Source organism: Carlito syrichta, unplaced genomic scaffold (assembly GCF_000164805.1).
Source record: "Carlito syrichta isolate Samal-C Ts95f unplaced genomic scaffold, Tarsius_syrichta-2.0.1 Scaffold305764, whole genome shotgun sequence".
NCBI classification, from domain to species: domain Eukaryota; kingdom Metazoa; phylum Chordata; class Mammalia; order Primates; family Tarsiidae; genus Carlito; species Carlito syrichta.
In genome coordinates, this window is record NW_007249860.1 from 8,540 (window position 1) to 34,277 (window position 25,738).

At 35.8% G+C, this 25,738-nt stretch overlaps 1 long non-coding RNA gene across 1 annotated transcript; it reads left to right on the forward strand.

Annotated features, from left to right (window-relative positions):
* Positions 1-576: 576 nt before the first annotated feature.
* Positions 577-23,853, forward strand: LOC103264916. Its single transcript, XR_504604.2, has 4 exons — positions 577-663; positions 15,593-15,714; positions 16,728-16,809; positions 23,723-23,853. It is a non-coding gene; the product is annotated as an uncharacterized LOC103264916 (long non-coding RNA).
* Positions 23,854-25,738: the final 1,885 nt, after the last annotated feature.

Consider the following 25,738-nt stretch of genomic DNA (forward strand, 5'->3'; position numbering starts at 1 on the left):
CGATGGCTAGCAGGGGCGGGAGGCGAGGCCTGGGGCTCGGCTGCGGAACCCAAACCCCACTGCCTACTGCCAGGAGGAGCTGGCTTGAAGAAACTGGAAGATCAGTGGGAGTTTACTCGGTGGCTTTTGGCATTTGAACTTATGTTTTATTTGAGATTCTAGGGGAACATGTGCACGTTTGTCACATGGGTATATTGTGTGAGGGTGAGGTTTGGGCTTCTACTGAGCCTGCCACCCAAGTGGTGAACATGGCACCAGAGGGGTGACGGGTGGTTTGTCAACCCTTATCCTCCTCCCTCTCTCTCCCCTTTAGGAGTCCCCAGTGTCAGTTGTTCCCATTCTTATGGCCTTTGGCATTTTATAAAAGTCCGTCTACAAGACGAGATACAGCACGGAGAAACTGCTGTGTAGTTCGTCAAAAAGATCTTGGAAGACCCTGTCTCAGGATTTCTCTCCCCCCCCCCCCCAGAAAAATTGTATCCCAGTCTCTCAACTTTAGCGAGTTGGTATGCACCGCGCCACAGTCCACTGAATAGTATCTTCCTTCAGACAGGGATTGGGAAGCGGAAATACCACCACCCTCCAGCCAAACCGTTGTGAGGACTGATTGCAGGGGAGCTGGGGCTCCAGATGTTGCACTAGAGGCGCCGGGAGTGTGAGCAGGTAACGTGGAGAAGAGTGACATTGTTAACAGAAAGCATCTAATTAACAATGACTTCATTTGATTGGAAGGATGAAAAAAGCCTTTTTAAATCAATCCAGATTCACTGGCCTAAGCTCAGCCAATTTATGAATATGGAGCCTGACTGGGGTCTGCTTTCTTTCAAAGATGTCATCTTAGAGGTAATAGCATAGGTGAAGTCATTTGGTTACACTGTGGAAACTTTTATAGTGCCTTCCTTGGGAATTTAATTCAGTGCTTCTTCATTTTATTAGGAACAGACTGACTCCGTCAACTGCGCTCTCCCTGTTTAGAGGCAGGACTGCTTGAAGCAATTAGGTTCACCAATTAGCATAGTTTTACTGACCTCCCCAACAGCACCACCACTACTCCTTGGATTATCCATTTCTTCAAAGTCAGGGAAAGCTGCAGCAAAACATGCTTCCCAGGTGTCCAGGTTGGGGCAATAGCCCACAAGCAGGGTAGCACAGCAGTAGAGAAAGCTTTCTAACAGTCCCCAAGTGTTTGTTTCAGCAGCTTCAGTGGATTTTTCACCCCTTTTCTGATTCTGAATCCCAATATACCTACTTTGACATGGCCTTTAAAGTTCTCTCCTTTGGTTGTATTTTGGCAGAATTGCTTTTAAGAAAGTGAGTTTTTTCCCTTTTCTCCTGTCCTCCTGTATGCTAATGGTGCTGTGGAAAATTTTAGGGTCCAGAGAGAGGAAATCGCTGATGGGCTCCTTGAAACTCTGTTAGGTGACAAGGTAAGGGCTCAGGTGTGTGTGTGTGTGTGTGTGTGTGTGTGTGTGTGTGTGTGTATGTCCGTGTGTCCACATGCATGGACCTCAAGAACCTATCAGGAGAGGTCAGGGTGAATTTGGGGAGCTAAATCATTCATTGCTTTTTTTAATTTTGAAGGTGTACCTGCAAGACTGTGGTCCAGCCTTTTCACTGTAAGCTCAGTCAGCTGGTGGCCAACATCTTTAGTAAAAGAAAACCCCAAAGTAGTCTGGGAAGGAAGGGTTGGCTCTTGTCACTGGCTGGGGTAGTGAAGGGATTACATTTACGTGGCTATTGTTATGCTCTTCCCTAAAATACACATTTCCCTGTAAGATTTCACTAGATTAAATTGCTGACACTTCATCAGTAGCAGCAACAATGTAATTCTCCTAACCTTATTAAATCAATAAATAGTAGATCCATGCATTGAATTAAAAATGCATCAGCATGGCCAGGAATTGTGATCATGTGGTCATGGACCTCAGAATCGAAGATGTCACTCAAAAATAGACTAGTTAGCATTTATTTAATCTTCTTTTTCTGTTTTGTTTCTGTGACTGGGTGGTCTGGAGTTTTAACATTTCAGGGATTATTGTGACAGGTTTTTTTGTTTGCTTGTTTATTTCTTAAAATTCTTTTCTTTTGCTAATTCATCACACTTAACCATGAAAATGATGATACATTGAACAACACTGTGACTTTATAGTTCTTGCTATCACTTTTTATCTAGGGAATATTCTACTTAGAATGTATTACTCTAGTAAGACATACTCAGGTGCATAACTTTCTAAATAAGCATAAGTTAAATTTAGATGCATAGGCTTTTGTATAAGTAAATATATCTAGCATGAATGTACTGCCGTACATTGCTTGCAACTGTTTATTTTTAATTTATCCTTTATCATTTAATTTATCTTCCAGCACTGCCAAATACATTATAAACCAAAGAATCATAATTTTAAAGTGTTATTTTGATTTATAATCTGGTTTGCTTGTTGGAATTTGCACAGAGGCAAAATTAAAATTTTCAAGTCTTTAAACTTAACACAGCACTTAGGAAGTTATATATAAATTAAATAGTTATATTGTATGTGTGAAGAAATACCTTAAATGTGGTTTAGTAGAAATTTGCCAATTAAGTTGTGGATTAGAGGGTAAATTTACAGTTAGTTTCTACTCAAAACGGAAATGTGCATAACACTTGGAAGTTGGATGGAAAAGTAATATTTACTTTAGCCAGATATTTGATCATACTGATTAATGATGCTAATTATTTAAAAACATTCATTCCCTATTGATGTCAGACAGTGTATATGGTCCTGAATTCTGAAGATATAGTCATTGGCTCTTGGGTTCACCACACTGTGGAAGAAAAATCTTTATTTGACGAAATAGGCAATCAACTGAAATCTATCCTCTTTAAATAAACTGATTCCTCAGTATTTTCCCAGTGTTGGTGTAAGTTGTTGTCTGTGATGTCCCCCAGGGCTTTTCCTCTGCTCTCTGATTTGGTATATAAAAGCAGCTCTGAATGATGGATTACTGTGTCATTGCAGCCTGCAAAGGATTAATTTGTTTCATTGATTTCTCTTTAGGCAGATTGCCAGAATTTGCTGCTTCCCACCTTTCCTCAAGACTTCTAGAAGTAATAGACAGTAATAGCCTAAGACAAATCAGCTCCTTCTTGTAAAAATAGAATCAGGAGACTAAGAGTCCTAGGAAAGCTATGGCAAACTTTTTTATTGGCATAGTGGGAGAACAATTAATAGGCTACTTTATTTGCTTTAGAAATACTTTTGATTGAAAATTTCCTTGATTTGGTGACATATTACCCATCATATTAATTGGTCTTAAGTAAACATTTATAATGTTTGTTCCATAAACATTTCCCCTAATTTGTAAGGATACTGTTTAACTCAGGGGAAAAAAAATATTGCCTTTGTGATTGACAAATACTTTTCATGCCAGATTTCAGGATAAAATAACATGTCAGCATAACTTTAAATCAATTTAGCTGTAAGTATGTATAGGATTGTTTGACCCACATAATTTTTGGGAACTTTGAACAAGGACCGAGATTATCAGAGCATAGAAATATAATTGTTTAAAGAAAACATAACTTTTTCTCATAAGGAAAGCAGTATCTGTTCATAAGAGAGAATTTGCAAAAATTTTGTATATTTTCTCTAAGCCTTTTTCCTCTGTGTTTAGTGTAATATGATTAAAATAATACTTATTAAAGTAATACATAGACTGCATAATGTTTTATATACTTTAATCATTGTTCTGTTATTGGAGAAGTTAGATTTTAATTTTCCATGAATTGTTATTGGTTATGGTTTTCTTTACAATATATTATTAAAAAGAAGTTACTTGGACTGAAGGTAGAGACTGTTTCTTAAGGTTCTTGTTATTGATTGCCAAATTGTTTTCCAGAAAGGTTGTACTATTTTATACTGGACTTAAACATTTTTTCTTTGTAGAGGCAACATTTTAATTCATGTTACATGAGCAAAGAAAACAGAACACTTTTTTCCTTGTGTTCTGAAAGAAGGGGTAACATTTTGCATATACTTAATCGCTCATAAGTATTTTCCCAACTGCAGATGTGAAATAGGCTGGTTATACAAATCTATTTGTTTCCCTTATGTAGTGCTGAAAATTATATTGATTTAATGGTCTCAAGTTATACTTTTTATGCAATTAGTTGTGTAGTAAAAACTAATATTGTCATGTGCTAATGTCTTTTTTCCCTCTATTGTGCTATGGTAGTAGTCAATGCAATATCAGCAAGTTTGCTTTTCCTGTGCTTTGCTGAAAGGAAAAAGGAACATCTGTTTCCATTATATATCTGCATCATAATGATAACAGTTAAATAGCTATTATGGTAGTATACAGTAAATATATTTTGCTGAATGACCTATACTTTTTAGTTGGGATATTCCAGAGGTTTTGAAGATACTTAGTTTTCACAGGTAGATTCTATGTGGATGTTTAGATAGGCCTTTTCTTAGTTAAGGTGTAAATTATTGCAGAACTTATTTGTTTCAGTTAAAATCAATCTAACTTGACGATTAAACACTAGGCTTTTAGATATGAGTCCTGAATATAGCAATATTAGAAGACTGTATGTCCTCTTAGCCATGTGTTTAGAGTATGTATTAAGTATCTCTGTCAATATTCTTAAATTAGTTTATCATGCTATTAATAATACAGTTCATTTTGGGGTTTGTGCCATTTGTGTACTTTCATATTTTACTATGTTGGAAGATCAGAAATAGTTATATATTTATTTGCAGCATATTTCATGTTTTCCCCCTTATATTAGGGGGACATAGTGATATTTACCTTTTAAACTCAGCAGGAGAATGTTTGAGACCACACACAACTATTTCCATTGACCTTTAAAGTCCCGGAGAAATGTTTTAATTTATTTTAGCTTTTGGTTAAAGGTGTTTTGTGGTTACATTAAAAAAAAGATTAGAAGGTACCTCAGACAAAATGGAATATAAAGAAAAATAAACACCCATGGACCCTAAACCTAGTTTGAGAAATAAAATGTTGTTAGTACAATGGAAGCCCTTCCAGAATATATTTCTTTATGACTTCTTGAAGAGGTAATTATCATCCTAAATATGGCAATTATCACCCTTTTTGTCACTTAGGTACTTTTTACATGGTCTGAAAATTTGACATAAATGACTTGTCTTCTTAAGTAAATAAATTTTAACATGTTGGAGCTGTGACTGCTGTTAGAACTCGTAGTCTAGTCTTATGGCTGGGCACCTTCCTCTCCGTGTCCTCATCTGTGAGGTTGGAGTAAGGCTGGCTACGTGATCTCTGGTATCTTTCTGCCTGTAATTAAAAAAAAATTTGTGATTACCTCTTGTTTACTTTTTATACAATTAGTTGTGTAGTAAAACATATTGTTTAACGTGTTTTCCATATGAAACAAACAAAAGGCAGAGTACCAGAGAGGCTAAGTAACTTGCCTAAGACCATGTAGTAAGTCACAGAGCAAGGAATAAATCTCATTTCTCCTGATTTCCATTCAGGCACTCTTTTCTTCACTCCACATTACCTGTCATTTTTATGATTACTCTTAAGATGAGTGAGAGTTGGCAAGGGAGGGAGGAGAGAGAGGAAGGGGCAGGAGAGGGAAGAGAGGAGGGAGGAGAGAAAGAGAATCTTTTCCTCCCTCAAATACCTTTTCCATAGGGAAAAACACTGAAGCCATAGCAGCCTGAAAGTTGCTAATAGAATTAGAAAACTGTATGTCCTGCAGAGCCTGGGAATCTCTTCTGCATTTTCTGGACTTCCTGGAAAGAACCATAGTTTGGATATGATAAGGCTTTCTCTAGGCTCCTTACCCCACAGTTAATTTTCTGATCTCTTTAAAGTAACTGGACCAGGAAAATAAGGATGGACACAAACACAAGTATCTAATTACCTGCACATGAATCTAAATTTCAATGTATTTCGCAGTCAGGACTTCAATAAATTATTTTTTCTTTTTTATGTAGTTTATGCTATGTTCAAATTACAAATGACTTTCTCTTTGAAAATAAGTTTGTTTCTTGTTTTTATTTAGCAGCCAACGTACCAGAGTACTAAAGTGAAAATAGCACAAATAGAATAATGTGGAAACACGTTTTAAAAATCTCTTTGGAGAAAAACCCCATTCTAAAAATGGCAACTTAGAATTACATCCATGTACTTTCTCTTTCAGGTTTTTACTCTAACAAATTAAATTCATTCTTAGTTGAGATGACTAAGCTTGAGTCATGTTATTCACACAGTGCCATGCCTCTCCTATGAAAAAATAGCAATATCACTGGAGGTTGGAGTTATATATTTTATTGTAAAACCATCTTTTCCAAAATCTGTTGCTTCCAGATCAAAATGTTGGTTTAATAAATTACCGCTTCCTTCTATAAATACGTACTTGGAAACTTGTAATCATTCTCATTGGGGTGGATGAAGCTGCTAACAGTACCTTTGTCAGTGCTATCAGTATTCTCAAGGTAGCTGTGCTTTAACAAGCAAACCAGATGACATATTTGCCTCTGAGTATTTTGGGTCAAATGATCTTACATGTTCAACAGCTTCTCATAGGAAAATTTCCCTAGGACATTAAATTGGGGAAGGGGAGCAATTTCATCTAGTCAGACACCAGTATTCAGTACACCTAAATAAAAATTTAGGCATTGTTTTATTTGCTCACATTTACTAAATATGATTCCTTTCATTTCTATCCGGAAAAATCTTTTTTTGAGGTATATGTGACAAATTTCAAGAGGCGATTTTTGGTCTACTTGAAGTTTCTAGTGAACATCTGTAATAAAAGGAATGTTCTATACTGCTTCAATTTCCTCATGTTGCTTTAGCAGGTAGGTGAAACTGAAGAGAAAGCGTGTGGATTAATGAAACTAACCTGTGATGAAGCTGCTTTCTCCCTAACTACAATGATGGTGGTAAGAATATCAAATCTTCACCACCAAGGCAGCAATGCTAAACCCAGAGAAACCCTAGTGAGACAAAAAAGAATATATAGTCACTGTATAGTCCATATATGTGAACTCACTTTCTTAGTTATAACAGCTCTCTGTAGAAAAGGTGGTGTGGTGTTTATAGAAACAAAACAGATTGTGGTAAATTTTCTTTTTTGGCCTTATATACTACCAGGATTATAGGAGTTTAAATATATGTACTGTTTTTTTTACTCTGTTTTTAATGACTTCACTGTAGACCAAGTTGAGATTATTTCAGAACTAGCACTGGCTGTACATTTTCCATTGACACTGCAATATACAATTTGTGACTGTTACCATGTAATTTGTCTGTGGATACAAGGGGTAGACTTTTCTTCTATCAGTGTTAGATTTACATGCTATAAAATTTGTTCATGTCCTGTTTAGAATTCCCAGTTCTTTAGGATTTTTCTGTTATTTGATTCTTAGGAGAATTATGTTACTGGTGTAATTATTGCCTTGAGATGTAGGTATTCAGTACATATTTATTGAGGTTTTATCATGCTTAAGGTATATGGGAGTAGATAAAAGCATACTCCCTGCCCTCAGGGGGATAATAATTGATAAGATAGTTTACCAATAATTTAACAGATTATATTTTCTTAATATAAAGTATTCATGTGATTTTATTAATATTGCTATATTGGGACTTTAAGATAAAAAGAAAACATTTAATTTTCCCTTGCTATTCACCTTTTGAAAAAATTCTTGAATTGTAATTTGGAGACAGTCAAAATTTAATATAAATATAAAAATTTATATTATTAATATATATTTTTAATAAATAGAATATGGCATTTGCTAGCTTTAAATTCATTTTAAAATATGATTACATACTTTAATACTCTAAAATATTTTGTTTAAATTAAATGTTAATTTAGTTATTTCTCTACAAATAAAAGATTATTGCCATAACTGTTTTCTGAAAAGTGACCTTTATGTTGCTTAATTTAGGAATAGGCAGGTTCATTTTTCTAAACTAGCAAAGTCTGAGTTAAAGTTAGGAACTACACTAAGAATAAAGGCCAAACATGTTTTTATAAATATTAAAAATTTCCTGTGTTTTGTCTTGACCACTTTGATGCTAATATTATTGAACTAACTATAGTACCGAACATGTTTTTATAGCTCACCAAAATTTATTAAAAGATACTAAGAATAATTATCATTTATCTGTCACACAAAGAGATGTGGGTTACTGAAACATTTTCCAACAAATTTGACCAGTGCAGATAGCTGTTTTAGATAAAAAGGTTAACATTGCCAACATAACTCTACAATAATTACAGACTTTCTGGACTTAATTTTGCAGTTTGCTTTCTTTATGTGTAGATGTAGTCCAAAATTTCCTTTTTAAAGCATTGAAATTAACAGTGGAAGTATAATTTGTGTCTTGTGTAGTGTTTGCATGATATAACAAGGTCCTTTTTTAATTTGGTGAAATATTGGGTTTTACATTAGCTATGTATTTCTCAAAATAAGTATATAAAATTGAAAATAAGTTTTTTTCAATTAGTTAATTCTTGAGATGTATATTTTTATAATATTTATATTTAAAAAGAGGTAAATAAGCATATCAGTAATACATGCTAGAAGGTTCAGTGGATTTTACCTTACTATTTGAGTAAAACCGATATCATTCTAAATTGTAAAGATTTATTTGTTTGTTTGTTTGTTTATTTATTCCTTTACTGAGTTGAAGGAATAAAGGAGTGGTATTGTGAAACTTTGGAAGCCACATATCAACTGATGTCAGTGACAGACCCAGAAGTCATTGAGATCCTATTTGTATTTCAGCTCCAAGAATAAGTTTTAATGTGTTTGAGTTTTCACAAAGAGTTTCAAAATTCTGAAAGTCCTACGTTTTATTGTAAGAAAAAAGCTAAAGATGTTTGTTTTATATGTGTTACTATTATTGTTCCTACCCAAGAAAGTATAAAAAACCCTGAATTTATAAATTTTCTTTTTTATAAAAATATAAAGCCCTATTGTTATCATTATATGCTAAGCACAATATTATTTAATTTAATCCACTTTTGTAAAATGTGAAACTCCCATTTTACTGAGGAAGAATTTGAGGCTCAAACATGGTCAAGTAATGTACTCAAGTCATATATAGGGACACCTTATTTTATTGTGATTTACTTTATTGTGTTTTACAGATGTCACGATTTTTACAGATTGAAGGTTTATGGCAACCCTGCATCAAGCATGTCTGTTGTCACCATTTTTAAAACAGCATGCACTCACTTGGTGTCTCTGTGTCACATTTTGGTAATTCTTGGAGTATTTCAAACTTTCTCATTATTATGATGACACCAGTTTTGGCGATCTGTGATCTTTAGTGTTACTATTATAATTGTTTTGGGATGCATGAACTGTGCTCATAGAAGAGAGTAAAGTTAATGATAAATGCTGTGTGTTTTTTGTCTGCTTCACTGATCAGCTGTTCTCCTGTCTCTCCTTGGAACACCCTATTCACTGAGACATAACAACATTAAAATTAGGTCAGTTAATAACCCTACAATGACCTCTAAGTGTCCAAGTGAAAGGAGTAGTCATACTTCTTTTACTTTAAATCAACATCTAGAAATGAATAAGCTTAGTGAGGAAGGCATGCCAAAAAACAAAATAGGCTGAAAGCTAGACCTCTTGTATCAAATAGTTAGCTAAGTTATGAAAGCAGAGGAAGAGTTCTGAGGGAATTAAAAGTGCTTTATTGCTGAAGTAAATAAAGTTTGAATGGTTTAGATAGAAGATTCCCTTAAGCCAGAGCCTAATCCAGAGCAAGGACCTAACTCCCTTTAATTCTTTGAAGGCTGAGATAGGTGAGAAAACTGCAGAAGAAAAGTTGGAAGCTAGAACAGGTTGGTTCTTGAGTCATAAGGAAAGACACCATCCAGAATATAAAAGTACAAGGTGGAGCAGCAAATATTGGTGTGGAAGCAGCAGCAAGTTACCAAGAAAATGATTGATGAAGGTGGTTACATGAAATAATGTATTTTCAGTGCAGACAAAATAGTCTTCTATTGGAAGAAAGTGTTATCTAGGACTTCCATAGCTAGAGAAGAGAAGTCAATGACTAGATTCACATCTTCAAAGGACAGGCTGACTCTCTTGTTAGGGGCTAATGAAGCTGGTGACTTTAAGTTGAAGCCAATGCTCATTTATCATTCCAAAAATTCTAGGACCCTTAAGAATTATACTGAATCTACTCTGCCTGTGCTCTATAAATGGAACAACACAGCCTGAATAACAGCACATCTGTTTACAGCATGGGTTATTGAGTATTTTAAGCCCAATGTTGAGGCCTGCTGCTTAGTTAAAAAAGATTCTTTTGAAATATTACTGCTCCTTGACAGTGCACCTGGTTACCCAAGAGCTCTAATAGAGATGTAAAAGAGATTAATGTTATTTTTATGCCTGCTAACACATGCATTCTGCAGCCCAAGGATCAAGGAGTAATTTCTACTTTCAAGTCTTATTATTTAAGAAATACATTTTATAAGACTATAGCTGTCATAGTGATTTCTCTGATGGATCTCAGCAAAGTCAACTGAAAGCCTTCTGAAAAGGATTCACCATTCTAGATGCCATTCAGAAAATTTGTTGCCGGGCTCGGTAGCTCAGCCTGTAATCCCGTGTCTTTGGGAGGCTGAGGTGAGTGGATTGCCTGAGCCTGCTGGTTCGAGACCCGCCTGGGCAACTTGGCGAGACCTCATCTCTACAATAAATCAAAAATCAGCTGGGCATGGTAGCACGTGCCTGTAGTTCCAGCTACTTGGAAGGCTGAGGCGGAAGGATCGCCGGAGCCCAGCAGGTCGAGGCTGCGGTGGCCAGGAGTGGCCACTGCACTCCAGTCTGGGTGACACAGTGAGACTCCAACTCAAAAAAAAAAAAGAAAATTTGTGATTCATGGGAGGTGGTCAAAATATCTACGTTAACAAGAATTTGAAGAAGTTGATTCCAACCCTACTGGATGATTTTGAGGGGTTCAAGACTTCAGTAGAGGAAGTCACTGTAGATGTAGTGGAAATAGCAAGAGAACTAGAAGTGAAGCCTAAAGATGTGACTGAATTACAGAAATTTCATGATAAAACTTTAATGGATGAGAAGTTGCTTCTTAAGGATGAGCAAAGAAAGTGGTCCCTTCCCTTCCCTTCCCTTCTGTTTTTCTTTCCTTCCTTCTAGGTTCTCATTCTGTCCATGCTGGAGTACAGTGGCACGATCACAACAATCATTGCTTACCGCAGCCTGGACCTCCTGGGCTCAGGTGATCTCTCCACTTTAGCATCCCAAGTTACTGGGACTACAGGCCTACCACACCCTGCTAATTGTTTGAATTTTAATTTTTATTTTTCATGTAGATAGGAGGTTTTGCTATGTTTTCCAGGCTGGTCACAAACGCCTGGGTTTAGATAGTCTGCCCTGCTTGGCCTCCCAAAGTGCTGGCATTATGGGTGTGAGCCATTGTGCCTAGCCAGAAAGTGGTTTCTTGATATGGAATCTACTCCTGGTGAGGATGCTATGAACATTATTGAAAAGACAACAAAGAATTTGGAATATTGTGTAAACTTAATTGATAAAGGAGCAACAGGGTTTGAAAGGATTGACTTCAATTTTGAAAGAAATTCTACTGTGGGTAAAATATTGACAAATACCATTGCATGCCATGGAGAAATCTTTCATGAAAATAGGAGTTGGTTGATGCAGCAGACTTTGTGTTGAAATAAGAAAGAAAGAAAAAAATTGCCACAGCTACCCAGCCTTCACAACCATCACTCTGATCAGTCAGCTGCCACTAACATCGAGACAAGGCCCTTTACCAGCAAAAAGATTATGACTTACTGAAGACTCAGATGATTGTTAGCATTATTTAAAGCAATACTGTATTTTTTTTTTTTTTGAGTTGGAGTTTCACTATGTCACCCAGACTGGAATGCAGTGGCCGTTCCCGGCCACCGCAACCTCAACCTGCTGGGCTCCAGTGATCCTTCCACCTCAGCTTTCCAAGTAGCTGGAACTACAGGTGCGCACTACCACACCCGGCTAATTTTTGATTTATTGTAGAGACGAGGTCTCCCCAAGTTGCCCAGGCGGTTCTCGAACCCACAGGCTCAGGTAATCCACTCACCTCGGCCTCCCAAGGCGCGGGATTACAGGCTGAGCCACCGAGCCCGGCCGCAATACTGTATTTTTAGATTAAGGTATGTTTGGAAGGCTAAAGTGGAAGGATCACCTGAGGCCCAACAGGTCGAGACTGTGGTGGCTGTGAGCATGCCACTATACTCCAGGCTGGTCGACAAAGTGAGACTCCTAAAAAATTAAAAAAAAAATTAAGACATGTACATTTTTTCTAGACAATGCTATTGCATACTTAATAGACTACAGTATAGTGTCAACGTAACTTTTATATGCTCTGGGAAACCAAAAAATTCATATGACTCGCTTTGTGTGACGTTTGCTTAATTGCTTGACCTGGAACCAAACCCACAATATCTTTGAGATATGCTTACAGTATGCATTTGGATTGAAGTGTCACTTCAAAGTCCATTCCTGGTCTATGCTGATGTCATTGCTCCTTATGAAGTAACTCATTATACTATGTCTTGATTATATTATGGGTCAATTTGCATTCTTATAGGTACATAGGTACACAAAATAACTCTCATAGCAAAGGAAAAATTATATAACTTCAGGTTGTTCTCATATCACAATATCTGTGGGATGATTGCATTCGCTAATGTTTGATTATGTGTGCTGTCTGTGTAAATGGTACCATACAGAATGAAGGATGAATCATGTTTATTCTTAAGAGTTTTTTGGCACTAGGTTGGCTTAGCGATTAAATGGCATATTTGCTACCAGAGTGAAAAATGAATAGCAGAGATTTTAAAATTTTTGATTTGTAATTCTCAGAATATTTTTATTTTTAGTGACTTTCAGGGAAAAAAATCATGATTTTTCTTAGTAGATGTATTATTTTGCAAGGACAGCTGTAACAAAGTACCAAAAACTGGTGCTGAAACCACAGGAATTTATTGTCTCACAATTCTGGAAGGTAGAAGTGTGAGATCAAGGTGTTGGTTCCTTCCAAAACCCAGGAGGGAGAATCTGTTCCATGCCCCTCTCCTAGCTTCTGGCAGTCTTTGGCATTTCTTGGCTTGTAGATACATCACCCTGATCTCTGCATTCATCTTCATGTGGTATCCTCCCTGTGTACATGCCTGTCTCTGTGTCTGCATTTCTATATTTATGTGGACACTAGTCGTTTAGGGCCCACCCTAATGACTTCATCTTAACTTGGTTATTTCCAAAGACTCTATTTCCAAATTCACATTCACTGGAACTGGAGGTTAAGACTTCAACATGTTTTGGAAGAGAAACAATGCCCAGAATAATAGGTAATTTTAACTGGGTGTGGTGGCCCACACCTGTAATTTCAGCACTTTGGAAGGCCAAGGTGGAAGGATTGCTTGAGCCCAGGATTTTGAGATTAGCCTAGTCAACATAGTGAGACCTCATCTCTACAAAAAATAAAAAAAATACTAGCTGGGTGGGGTGGTGCACACCCATAGTCCTAGCTACCTGGGAGGCTGAGGTGGGAGGATTACTTGAGGATTACGGGAGTTCAAGGGTGTGGTGAGTCATGATTGTGCCACTGTACTCCAGCCTGGGCAACAGAGTGAGACCTAGACTCAAAAGAACAAAACAAAAAAATTTTTTTTCTGTGATAGTGGGTTTGAAAACTCTTGGGTAGTGGATATACTTAAGTTGGCAGTTTATCAAAACATTGGCCTAATTACATGTGCATATGTCCATAAATGGGTCACATATGAACATTTGTTTTGGAATAGGACTGTCTTGCACGAGTCTATTTGTATAAAAAATTGTAGGGAGAAACCAATCTAAGTATCCACCAACGATTGACTGGATAAAGCACATGTGGTATACGTTCACTAAGGAACACTGCACAGCCATAAAAAGAATGAAATATTCTTTGCAGCAACATGGATGAAGCTGGAGATCAGCATCCTACGTGAACTGACTTTGAAACAAATTCAAACACCTCATGTTCTCATTTGTATGCAGGAGTTAAATGACCACAAAGATGGAAATAATAGACACTGGGGATGCCAATAAGTGGGGAGGCAGGGAGGATTAGGGTTCAGAAATTACCTATTGGGTACAGAGTTCACATTCTAGGGAATGGACCATCTAAGACCCAATCCCCACCACTACATAATATGCCCATGTAACAAATGTGCATGTATACCCCTGAATCTAAAATAAAAATGAAAAAAAAATTTGTTTGAAGAGCAAGCTGGAGAACTATATAGGGTGATTTTCAATAAATTAAATATGATTAGATGTAAAAATGTATGGAACAAGTCAGGCATGTATGAGGTCAGTGTAGCTAGTGATATGATGGATTTGGAATTTAGATAGGCATTGGGGCAAGAGGATGTTGCATGCAGAAGCAGAAAGAAGGGGGGCGGGGGAGGTGGCTAAAGCCCTGATGCAGGGATAAGTATTTTACATGTAGTGGGTTGTAGTGATGAGGGAGACTTTGGAGTCAATTATGTTGTCAAGGAGTCCTAGATCAGGCCCTTTAGGGCTAATGTAAATTTTAGCTATTAAGCTTCAAGAAATTGCTGTAGAATTTATTTTTAATTTGGACTATAACATTACCAAGAAAAAAATGCATGACCTGTAAACCCCCCCGCCGCACCACTCAGCTAGTCCTTATTAACATTTTGGCATCTTGATATAATTCTTGTCAAATTCCTGCCATGCTTTTACAATTGACATCATATTCCAAAAACAGTTTTCTAAAATAGAGTCTGTAGTTTTCTCTAACTATATATTTCTGGATTTGAGACCCATTAGGTAACAGACCTATTGGTCATTACTGACGAGTTCGGTCTCCATAACTTCATAAGCCAGCTGACTTTGTCCTGTGGGATTTAGTTGCTCCCACCTTCATGCTGCTGCCAAGATCTTTTTAATGACCGCTTCACTTTCCTTTCTCAGGTCCTTTAGCAGGATAGTGGTCCAACTTTTGAGCATATGAGATACCTCTGTTATTTTTCTTATGCCTTTTTCTTCTCATCTGTTGCTTTCCCTGAAGTTATTTGAGGTTCTTAGAATGTCGCGTACTCTTTATCACCTCTGTAATTTTTACTCTTACCTCCTCTGAGAATGCCTTTCTCTGATAGTCTCTTTGTCCGGTGGCTACTCATCTCCATGACATTTCTCCTCTGTGAAGTCTTTATTTTAAGCCAGGTTTTCCTTCCTTTTAATATCTGTAGTACCTTCTCTAAAACTTGCTGTAGAATTGACTACAGGGCATTACAGTGGGCAGTTTTCATCTTTACCTTTATTTCTAGACTGAGTTATTTAAGTGCTCTGCCAAGCATTGCAGAAACTTGAAACCAAAATAAAGAGGAACTTTAGAAATCTGCAGCCTAGTGAAGGACTCCCAATATTGGTGAATTGATGGGGGATGGTGGTAAGGAATATGACGAAGAATATGCTTGAATGGCCCATTAAAACAGAATTGTGACTAGAATTGTTGGTATACTGTCTTTAAATTAACCAAGTTTATTTGTTTACAGGTTATGGTGGACCTGCATTACAGGTTGCAGCAGATGTTCTCAATATTTCTATTGGAATTTTCTTATTTCTACCTGCAAGGGGAGCCCCAGAGCCTCATCCCTGTGGTAGCTTCCATGACCTGGTAAGTGATGCTGTACCTTTCCACATTATCCTTCCTATCCAAGCAAAGGATCTGGGTTAGAGCTTAGCCATTTGTTTTTGTAAACAACTGTGGAGAACTGGAAGAGGAATCCATATTGTGATATCTTTGAGATTATGTAGTATGTCTTGTTTATTTTTCTGCTTATCTACATAACTCCCAAATAGTGCCTTGCATATCACAGGCACTTAGCATTGTGATTTTGTTTGACTTATATCTAGTTTTAATAGCTTACTGTTGATTTTTAACAGTTGTCAATCTATTTTCTTATTCATTAAATAATACAGAAGCATATGATATTAACTTTTTCTTATAAACAATGTTTTCCAGTAATATTTAGTCCCGTAATATTTAGAATTCCAGTGTATTCTCAACTCTTATGAAGGAGTCAGTAGAACAATTTTATTATAAAATCTCTGTATTAATAAGAATGAACACTGTAGCTAGTAACTAAAGTATTTTTTCTTAATAAAAAGTGGGAGTATTTTTCAGAATTCTGGAAAATGTCAGAGTAATTTTGGCTGTAGTCATACTGCATTTAATGCTATTGAGAATATTGCTAACATTAACAAAAATATTCTGTAATTTCCTCAGTTATTGCTACTGGTGATGAGGGATGTGAAGCTGGCATGCTCTCGTGTTTTGAACATTATCATTATGCACGTCTGATTTTCCATGTCAGAAACAATCTTGGTTTTAGTTAAGACATCTGAGAACACTTTTGGTTAGGGATAGAGGGCAGGCTCTGATTATTTGTATATTTATGTCAGTAATACATAGAATGGTGTGAATGTATCAGAGTAAATACATGTATAGTTTTAAGGTAATTACTTATACAGTATTTATAGATGTCTGTGACTGTTTTTAGTTCATCCAGAATATAATGGTCTGAGATCAAATACATAGGTTTCATTTCTAGATTGCTCATTTTATTTTGTATTTTTCTGTGTCCACTGGTAACACTCATCTTACAGATATAAGTTATTGTTCACTAGGTAGCTTTGGCTAGAAAATTGACTAGATCAGCGAGCCCATCTTCACTATGGGAAAACAACGTGAAGTTCATCTCTGTAGATGGTGAGTGTCATCTTCATACAAGAAAGATCATGCATTCTTTTATGTTTTCAGTGTTATCAAACAACATGTTTTATGAGACATTATTGGGACGTCGAACATGATGTTTCATTACTTGAGCCTAAGAGATAACACAGAAATCTACCTAACAGTGAAAAAGAATGGAAGTAATAATTTGTTGTTTATGAATATGCTTAAAAGGAATTTGGTTAGCTTCTTTCTCCTGCTCCATTCTCATTTCCATATTACATGCTAGCTAACTTATAATTCCCTACTATTTGAATGCACATTGACTAGAAAATAATCACATACTGATCACATACTTATTTTAAAATACATTACTAATATCAGGAAATACATGCTAGCTAACTTAAAATTCCCTACTCTTATTTGAATGCACATTGACTAGAAAAGAATCACATACTGATTTTAAAATACATTATTTTAAAATACTGATTTTAAAATACATTACTAATATCAGGAAATTTCTGGATAACTGCAGTGTCAATGAAAATTTGCTTCCATTTTCAAATAGATTATTTGGTTTGCTGTTCCAGAGATACAGTAGATGACTTCTAAATGTTTAATAATATTAAAAGAGTCAATAGTGTATCTGCATAAGCAGTTGGCAGTTCAGGCCAATATCATTTAGTGAATATTTAATAATCATAACTTTATTTTATAGTACTAATTACATTTGTGATTTGACCCAATCTTACCTCACCATGGAGAATGTATACATATGAGTATTTATATGTATGTGAGTATATGTGAGTAACTCGATACAGTTACTTATGCTGTTATGGTCATCTTTATTCTGATTAATATCCATTGTAAGATTGTCAAAGTAAATTTCTTTTTACATTCTTGCTTTGCTAGTGTCCTGCCCCCATCTTTTTTGGGGGGGGTAATTGCTATTATATTTTAAGTTTTCTTCTTCTGCTATGTAAACAGACCCCAAAGTCAAAGGTTGGTAGGACTGATGCACACTGACTTGTGAGGGAGAGGAGCCTTCTACTACAAGTACATGACATTACATAATTATAACTGTCCTAATCATCGATACGAAATGTTTTTGAAAGAGGCCATGAAGTAAAAAAATAATAGCATGGAGGGAAGATTTGAAAATATTTCTATTTAAATAAAATGTTTATTGTACAATTTTCCTTTCCTGAAAAAGACCTTTAGTATTTCTATAGTAAGACAGGACTGTCCTTTCCCACAATCTAAGGGTAATTGTTAAGTATAACTCAGTGTATTTTCCAAAATCATGTTTCTTAAAAACATTATTTCGATTATTTGTCTCCGTATTATTATTGTTTTCACATTGAGTCTACCCCAAACATTTTTAGTGGGAGTAGACTTTGGAGATTTCTTTAATATTATAATGCAAGCAAGTCAGAAAATTATTTAATGTATAAATTTGAGTTTCTAATAACTCTAATAATTCTATTGTAGTTATAATAAAATGCTACTTATTGAATGGTATTTGCTCAGCTTTATGCTAAGTGCTTTGAATATCTCATACTTCGCAACGTCATGGTATGGGAATAATTATCTCTGGTATTATAGATAAGAAAACTAAGACTCCAAGATTTTATTTTAAAAAGGGGAGGGCCAGCTAGGAGCCCAAATGTCACCTGCATGCAGCCTATTTTTATGTCAAATCCTCACTTGTACCTCACAACTACAAAATAAAAAATAAAAATGAATAAATAAATAAGGCCAGTGACTGACCCAGGATTTAAACTCTGGACGATTGACCTCAGGGCTTCTGCTGAAATCTTCTGTTTGTAAGTGCAGTGTTAAGCCACATGAAGCTTTTGTGTGTGCAAACACAGATGGGCTGCTTCACTCTTGGAGCATTGTCTACCTAGTTAAAAATGGTTTTATACAGCCGGGCTTGGTGGCTCAGCCTGTAATCCCGCGCCTTTGGGAGGCTGAGGTGAATGGATTGCCTGAGCCCGCGGGTTCGAGACCCGCCTGGGCAGCGAGACCTCATCTCTACAATAAATCAAAAAATCAGCCGGGCGTGGTAGCGCATGCCTGTAATTCCGGCTACTTGGAAGGCTGAGGCGGAAGGATCGCCAGAGCCCAGCAGGTCGAGGCTGCGGTGGCCGGAAGCGGCCACTGCACTCCAGTCTGGGTGACAGAGTGAGACTTTCACTCAAAAAAAAAAAAAAGGAAAAGAAAAGTAAAGAAAAAGTAAAAATGGTTTTATACTACAAAATTTTTGATTGAGGAATGTCAAGATGTTTCTGGACAAAACATTTGTTTTTGTGACTTTAAGTGGACATAACTTGATAGCTCATAAGTATGTTCAGTATACTTATTGTTGTATATGTCTACATATGCATGTATCACATGTATGATTCTTTAAATAGAATCTTGGCAGCACTTCCTTGGAAATATTGGGTTGTGTGTTTTGAGGATCCAGCCCACTCTTGAGGTGATAGAATTGCTGTTTAATTCATAAGTTTGGTAGAAGCTAATACCTTGATTCTAAGAGACCATTTATATATAAATATAAAAAATGGGTAGGCTAAAATGGTGGTGTTAGTTTTTTGACAAATACCTACTGAAATGTGAAATGTTAGCTTGAGCCGGGCTCGGTGGCTCAGCTTGTAATCTCAGTGCTTTGGGAGGCCGAGGTGAGTGGATTGCCTAAGCCCGCGGGTTCGGGACCCACCTGGACAACTTGGCGAGACCTCATCTCTACAATAAATCAAAAAATTAGCCAGGTGTGGTAGCACGCACCTGTAGTTCCAGCTACTTGGAAGTCTGAGGCAGAAGGATTGCCAGAGCCTAGTAGGTCGAGGCTGCGGTGACTGGGAGCATGCCACTGCACTCCAGTCTGGGTCTGACAGAGTGACTACAACTCAAAAAAAAAAAAAAAAAGAGAAATGTTAGCTTGATATTTGTTGAGAACCAAACGCATAAATTGTTAAGATATTGTGGAGAACTATAACCCTGTGATTTTTATACATAAACATTTTTAATAGTCTTTATTATTTAAATTTATAAAATATAGTTTTTTTTAGTATACATACAAGGTTTTCTGTTATTGGGTCATTGAATATGGCTTCAGGCTTACTTCTGGCAGCTTTTTCCCTTACCACCTGACATCATATGCTCCTTACATGATAAGCTCCAGGTAAACTGAATAGCTTGCAGTTACCCTATATGATAAGCTATTTTGCACTTTTGTTTTCATTCATATTTTTCTTCTTACCATTATGGTCTTTCCTCTTTGCTCCCCTGATTAGTACCAACTTTTATTCAAGATTCAGCTTTGTTAACACTTTGAAGTCTTTCTTGCCTACTGACCTCTGTCACTGAGCCATTCCAGGACATAAGTCTATCCTGTATTTCATTGCTCTGATTTATTTATATCTCCTTGTTACTAGACTATAGATTTCTTAAGGGCAAGTGCAAAGGCTATATGTCTAATTCATTTTTATAGTCACAGTTTTTAGCACAATACTTGGCACAGAGTAGGTGTCTAGTGAGCATTTGTTGACTGAATGTATGGTCTCAATAAGAAAGAAAAGTTGATCCTGGCAGTTGGTGGATAATGGTGATGAAGTGAATTCAAGGTGGAATGCTACTACACTTTCAGGAAATAGTTGGTGGGGAAAACTAGTTTCTTGGAGTCAGTGTGTAATACGTGTCTAGAATTTTGTTATCCCCAATCAAACATTTGTTACTGGAAATTTACCCAAAGCATTTGATAGCCGAATTTTTAATAAATATTAGATATTAATAATGAGTATAATAGATCTTAAGAACTCTAGTACTTCAGTAAGGAGATCCATATGTGTTCTTGTGTTATAATCAGTTTAAAGTTGGAAAAGGACCCTTCTGGTCAAAAGTTATGAAAGGTAAATCAAGGGAGGAGTCCATTTGTTATCATATTTAAAGCTCCATTTATTTTAAAACTGTGTAATTCTTATGTCATGCAGTCCTGATTAAAATGCTTATAATGGCCAGTATTATTGATGACAAATTCTTACACGGTTCAGTAGTTTACATTTTGAAAAACACTCATTTATAATATTACCCTTTAGTAATATGCCAGGATTTAAGTTGATTTTACATTCTGTCTATTTATAATTTAGTAAGATTATGTTAATTAGAGGTTAAATGTTGTTTTGGACTATCAGATTATATTATAGTTTTATCTGAGGAAAAACTATACAATGAACATATTAACTAAATTGATATTAACTAGATAACTGATATTAACTAGATTCTGTTAAAAGATTTTATTTGCTTCAGAATACATAAAAACAACATAAGAATATATACTGAATTAGAGTGAGCTATACTGAAATAGCATATTTGCTAAATAATTTAAATAAAGTGGGAAGAAGCTTGAAGGAATTGAAAGGAATCAAATTTTTCCATGTTCAAGTTATAAACACTAAGACCTTTAATTTTGTAGTAAGACATGACATACTCTGGTTATTCAACTTCTATATCCTTTAGCCTATTTAGTAGTCAAAAACTTCTAAGTAAATATGTGTGATTTAATTTGTGTTGCTGAGAAACAGTGATCAAAAATAGCAAGAAACGTCACATAATAAAATAAGAATATTTTAAAAATCCAAGAATTTTACTGTGACCCATTATTCATTCAATTTCTGGCAGCCTTCATGATTACAAATCACTTGATTGACTAACTAGATATTCTCAAAGTGAATTATGAATCAGATACGTTTTTCCTGGTTGATAGTTGACATATACTGTAACTCTTTCACTTTGTGATATATTAAACTTTTGTAACAGTAATAAGAGATATAATCAGCTCTTTATTTCAAGAAAACTAAATTGCTTTTTAAAAAACTGAAACGCTGTGGCTAGCATTTTAATAATACGATGTAATGCCTGCTTTTGGATTCCAGAGTGAAATCCACAGTGATGAGGTATTGTTCAGATTTACAAAAATCTTTAGAATGGTTTTCAACAGGCATAAGCTCCTGTTGATATCAGTTATAGGCTGCTTGGGCAGTTGTCTGAGCCTAGGTTGCAAAATAATTACATTTTCTTTCCTTATTACTTAAAAAATACCTGATGAGGACTTGTGCATTTAAGAAGGAAATATAGTTTTCCCTAATTACCTAATTTGTAATGAGGTTATGATGTTAAAAACATAAAAACGTAGATCTTCTTTATTTTATTTTATTTATTTATTTGTTTTGAGTTGGAGTCTCACTCTGTTGCCCAGGCTGGAGTGCAGTGGCACACTCCCGGCAACCGCAGCCTCAACCTGCTGGGCTCAGGCAATCCTTCCACCTCAGCCTTCCAAGTGGCTGGAACTACAGGCATGTGCTACCATGCATGGCTAATGTTTTGATTTATTGTGGAGATGAGGTCTCACCATGTTGCCCAGGCTGGTCTCGAACCCGTGGGCTCAGGCAATCCTCTTGCCTTGGCCTCCCAAAGTGCTAGAATTATAGGCTTGAGCCACTGCTCCTGGCCAAAAATGTGGAGCTTCTAATGGTTATTAAGAGAGAAGGGCTCTTTCTGAGTAGGGAGAAGGGCCCATAGTGACTTGGATCTTGAATGTTTCCATTCAAGGGGGTCAATTTTGCTTTCAAATGTGTTCTATTCTCTTTTGACTTAATGAGACTTCTCCATGCAGAACTATACTGGCAACTGAGTGACAGAAAATTCCTTTAGTACAACTGTATTTTCTTTAATCTCATCTACCTAAGTAATTGAAAATAAAATAGTTGTTCTTGAATGTGATTGATATATTAAAATTTTGAGAATCCTGCACAAAAGTCAGTCATTGCTAGTAAAATTGAGGTTCCTTTATTGAAAATTTTTATGTGTGGAAATGTCAGGCCTAAACTGTATACATGTCATTCTGAGATCCTCTTACAAATTAAAAAATGCATATGAGATAGTAAATCTGTATTTCTTAGGAAGTAAAATCATCAAAGTTAATGGAAGCTTTGAGTGGATAAGGACCACAGACTAGTACTGCCATACATTCCCCTCCATTTGAAAGCAGAGTAGTTAGTATCTCAGAATTCAGTGCATTCCTTTTACTTTCTTTGTTTTCCTTTATGAATAAGATTTAATCATATTAGAACTGAAAATTGTTTTATTGCATTTCATTGTCTCAAAAAATAGGTTCTATAAAAATCCTTCTGAGTATTATTCTACAGTGTTAGTTACTATGAACATATATACATTAGTAAGGTAAAGTTGCATGTAATTGTACAAACATGATGATATGCTTTTTAATCTTGATATTTTGTTATCCTTAAAATTGTCTAAAGTTGGATTTATGCTTTAGCCTCCTTAAAATTTAATTTTTAATCCCCTAATACCATTAATTTTGTGCTTAGTAGTTAAAATTGCTATTAAACATCTTTTATGGGATTAAAGTTTTATTCATAATTAGGTAATTAATTATAAATATAATTATTCAATTCATTTAAAAATCCTCCAAAGATGTTTTTGGCAATATAAACCAAAGATTTTTGTTTTTTTGAGTTGTAGTCTCACTCTGTCGCCCAGACTGGAGGGCAGTGGCACCCTCCCAGCCACTGCAGCCTCAACTTGCTGGGCTCCGGCAATCCTTCCGTCTCAGTCTTCCAAGTTGCCAGAACTACAGACACTACCATGCCCAGCTAATTTTTTTTGATTTATTGTAGAGACGAGTTCTTGCCAAGTTGCCCGGGTGGGTCGCAAACCCGCGGGCTCAGGCAATCCACTCGCCTTGCCTTCTAAAGTGCTGGGATTATAAGCTGAACCACTGAGCCCGGCCAACCAAAGATGTTTTTTAGCAATATAAACCACTCTGATAGAATTGAAATTAAGGCTCTAGAAATTGAAAGACAAAGAAATGGAAAGACATCAATTAATTATAGAAAAAACTTTAAATCTTTGATTACTTTGATAGGTCTTGTGAGATGACCATGAACTAAACTACAGCCATCGAATACTACTGTTTTCAATCTGACTTGGTGTTGTTTACCTCTTGGCACAGTTGTACCTTTGGAGTCCAGAAGCATTGTTATACTTTTTCAGGCATATTGAGGTAAGCAGTCTATGGTAAAGTGGACTTTTGTTGCTGTGATATGACCATAAGACTTGGAAAAAAAGAAGACTAGGGCAAAGGAGGAGACAAAAAGTAATTTTTTTCTAGGCCACAGAAATTGACGGAATTATTTTTATCACGCTTATGTAGATTAAATAGATTGCTAAATTGTCTCCATTTTGTGATGTGCAACTTAATTAATGCTTAGTGGCTGCCATTGAACTACTTAGTATTAGGATAGTCATTGAGAGAGGGAATGAGTGTCTGGAGATTATGGGAAAACTGAAGGAAAATATTTAAGAAGGAATTTTTGGTTTTTGCTTTTTTAAGCAAGTGTGTTAAGGGGTCAGGATGTCCAGTATAAGTAAAATCTGCCAAAGACTCGTGTTGCACAATTTATACTTTAACCCTTGACACTTGCTCTCTCTCTTTTTCCCACTGCATGTGCAGGACAATACAATTTGCATTTTTGTAGCATGTCCAAGTGTCTCATATTACATAAACATATATTGTATTTCTCAATATCAGCATTACGTTGGTATTCCTAATCTAGTTTTGTATGTTAAGCCTTACCTTTTCCATTATGATGATATAAATTTGGTTTAAAATAATATCTGGTATACTAATATTTATGGTCCTTTGAATATTTCTGGTTAAATTCTTCCTTGGTCTGTGTTGGATTACTTCTTTATTTCTCTTGTTTAGGTACATGGTAAAGTTTGGAACTACAGATTATTAGATATGGAGTATACAATTATGATATCTTTTTATTACATGAGCAGTAATATGGCATAAATGCATTCTGTATGATCTTAGGCCTCTTTGCTATTGATATAGATAATATTTAAATAATTTTAAAATAATTCTCCTTTTAATTGGATTCAATGATATTTGGTTTTGATTCTGAGAGCTCCATATATTATTATGCAAAGAGATTCAGGGGACACGGTTGTTAACAATGATAGATGCTGGTTAGAATCAGTAATTTGAGATTGATATTAAGGAAGAACATAAATAAGTCATTTTGTTTTAGTTGAAACTAAAGGTCTGCAGGAAAATACAATAGCATTTAGTGCATTCTACTTTAGATGTCTACTTAGTACTTTAAAGCCTCAAATAATATGCATTTTGTTGGTGTATCAGTCAGTGCTCTGCAGAGAAACAGAACCAATAAAATACATATATATGCATATACATATGCATATGCATATACATACACACATTCACGCACACACATATATGATTTATTTTAAGAAATTGGCTCACACAATTGTGGGGACTGGCAAGTCTGAAATCTGTAGGGCAGGCTGGCAGACTGGAAACTCAGGCAGCAGGTGATGCTGCAGTCATGAGAGAGAACTTCTTCTTGTCCAGGACCCTCAGTTTTTGCTCTTAAGGCCTTCAGCTCATGGGATGAGGCCCACCCACATTATTGAAATTAATCTCTTTTACTTACAATCAACTGATTGTAGATGCTAACAACACCTACAGAATACCTTCACAGCAACATTGAGATTAGTGTTTGATTATATAACTGGGTACTATAGCATAGCCAAATTAATGCAGAAAATTAACCATCATGGTTGGTCATCTTACCTCCCCCGATATTTATGTCACAAGTCACAGAATTGTCTGGGTCAAATTCTCAAAATATCATCAAAGAACAAGCTAGACAACTTCTTTGAAATGAAAGCTATCAGTTCCAGAGATAATAGCTGGCATCCATTTATTCATTAAAACATATTTATTGATTCTCTGTATGTACCAGTACTGGAAAAGAAAAGCATGCAGACCATATATGGATCCAGTTCTCATGTAGTTTACCGATTAGTGTTGATGCTTAGGAAGGAGGCAAAAGGTGGTTAATAACCCAAAGAA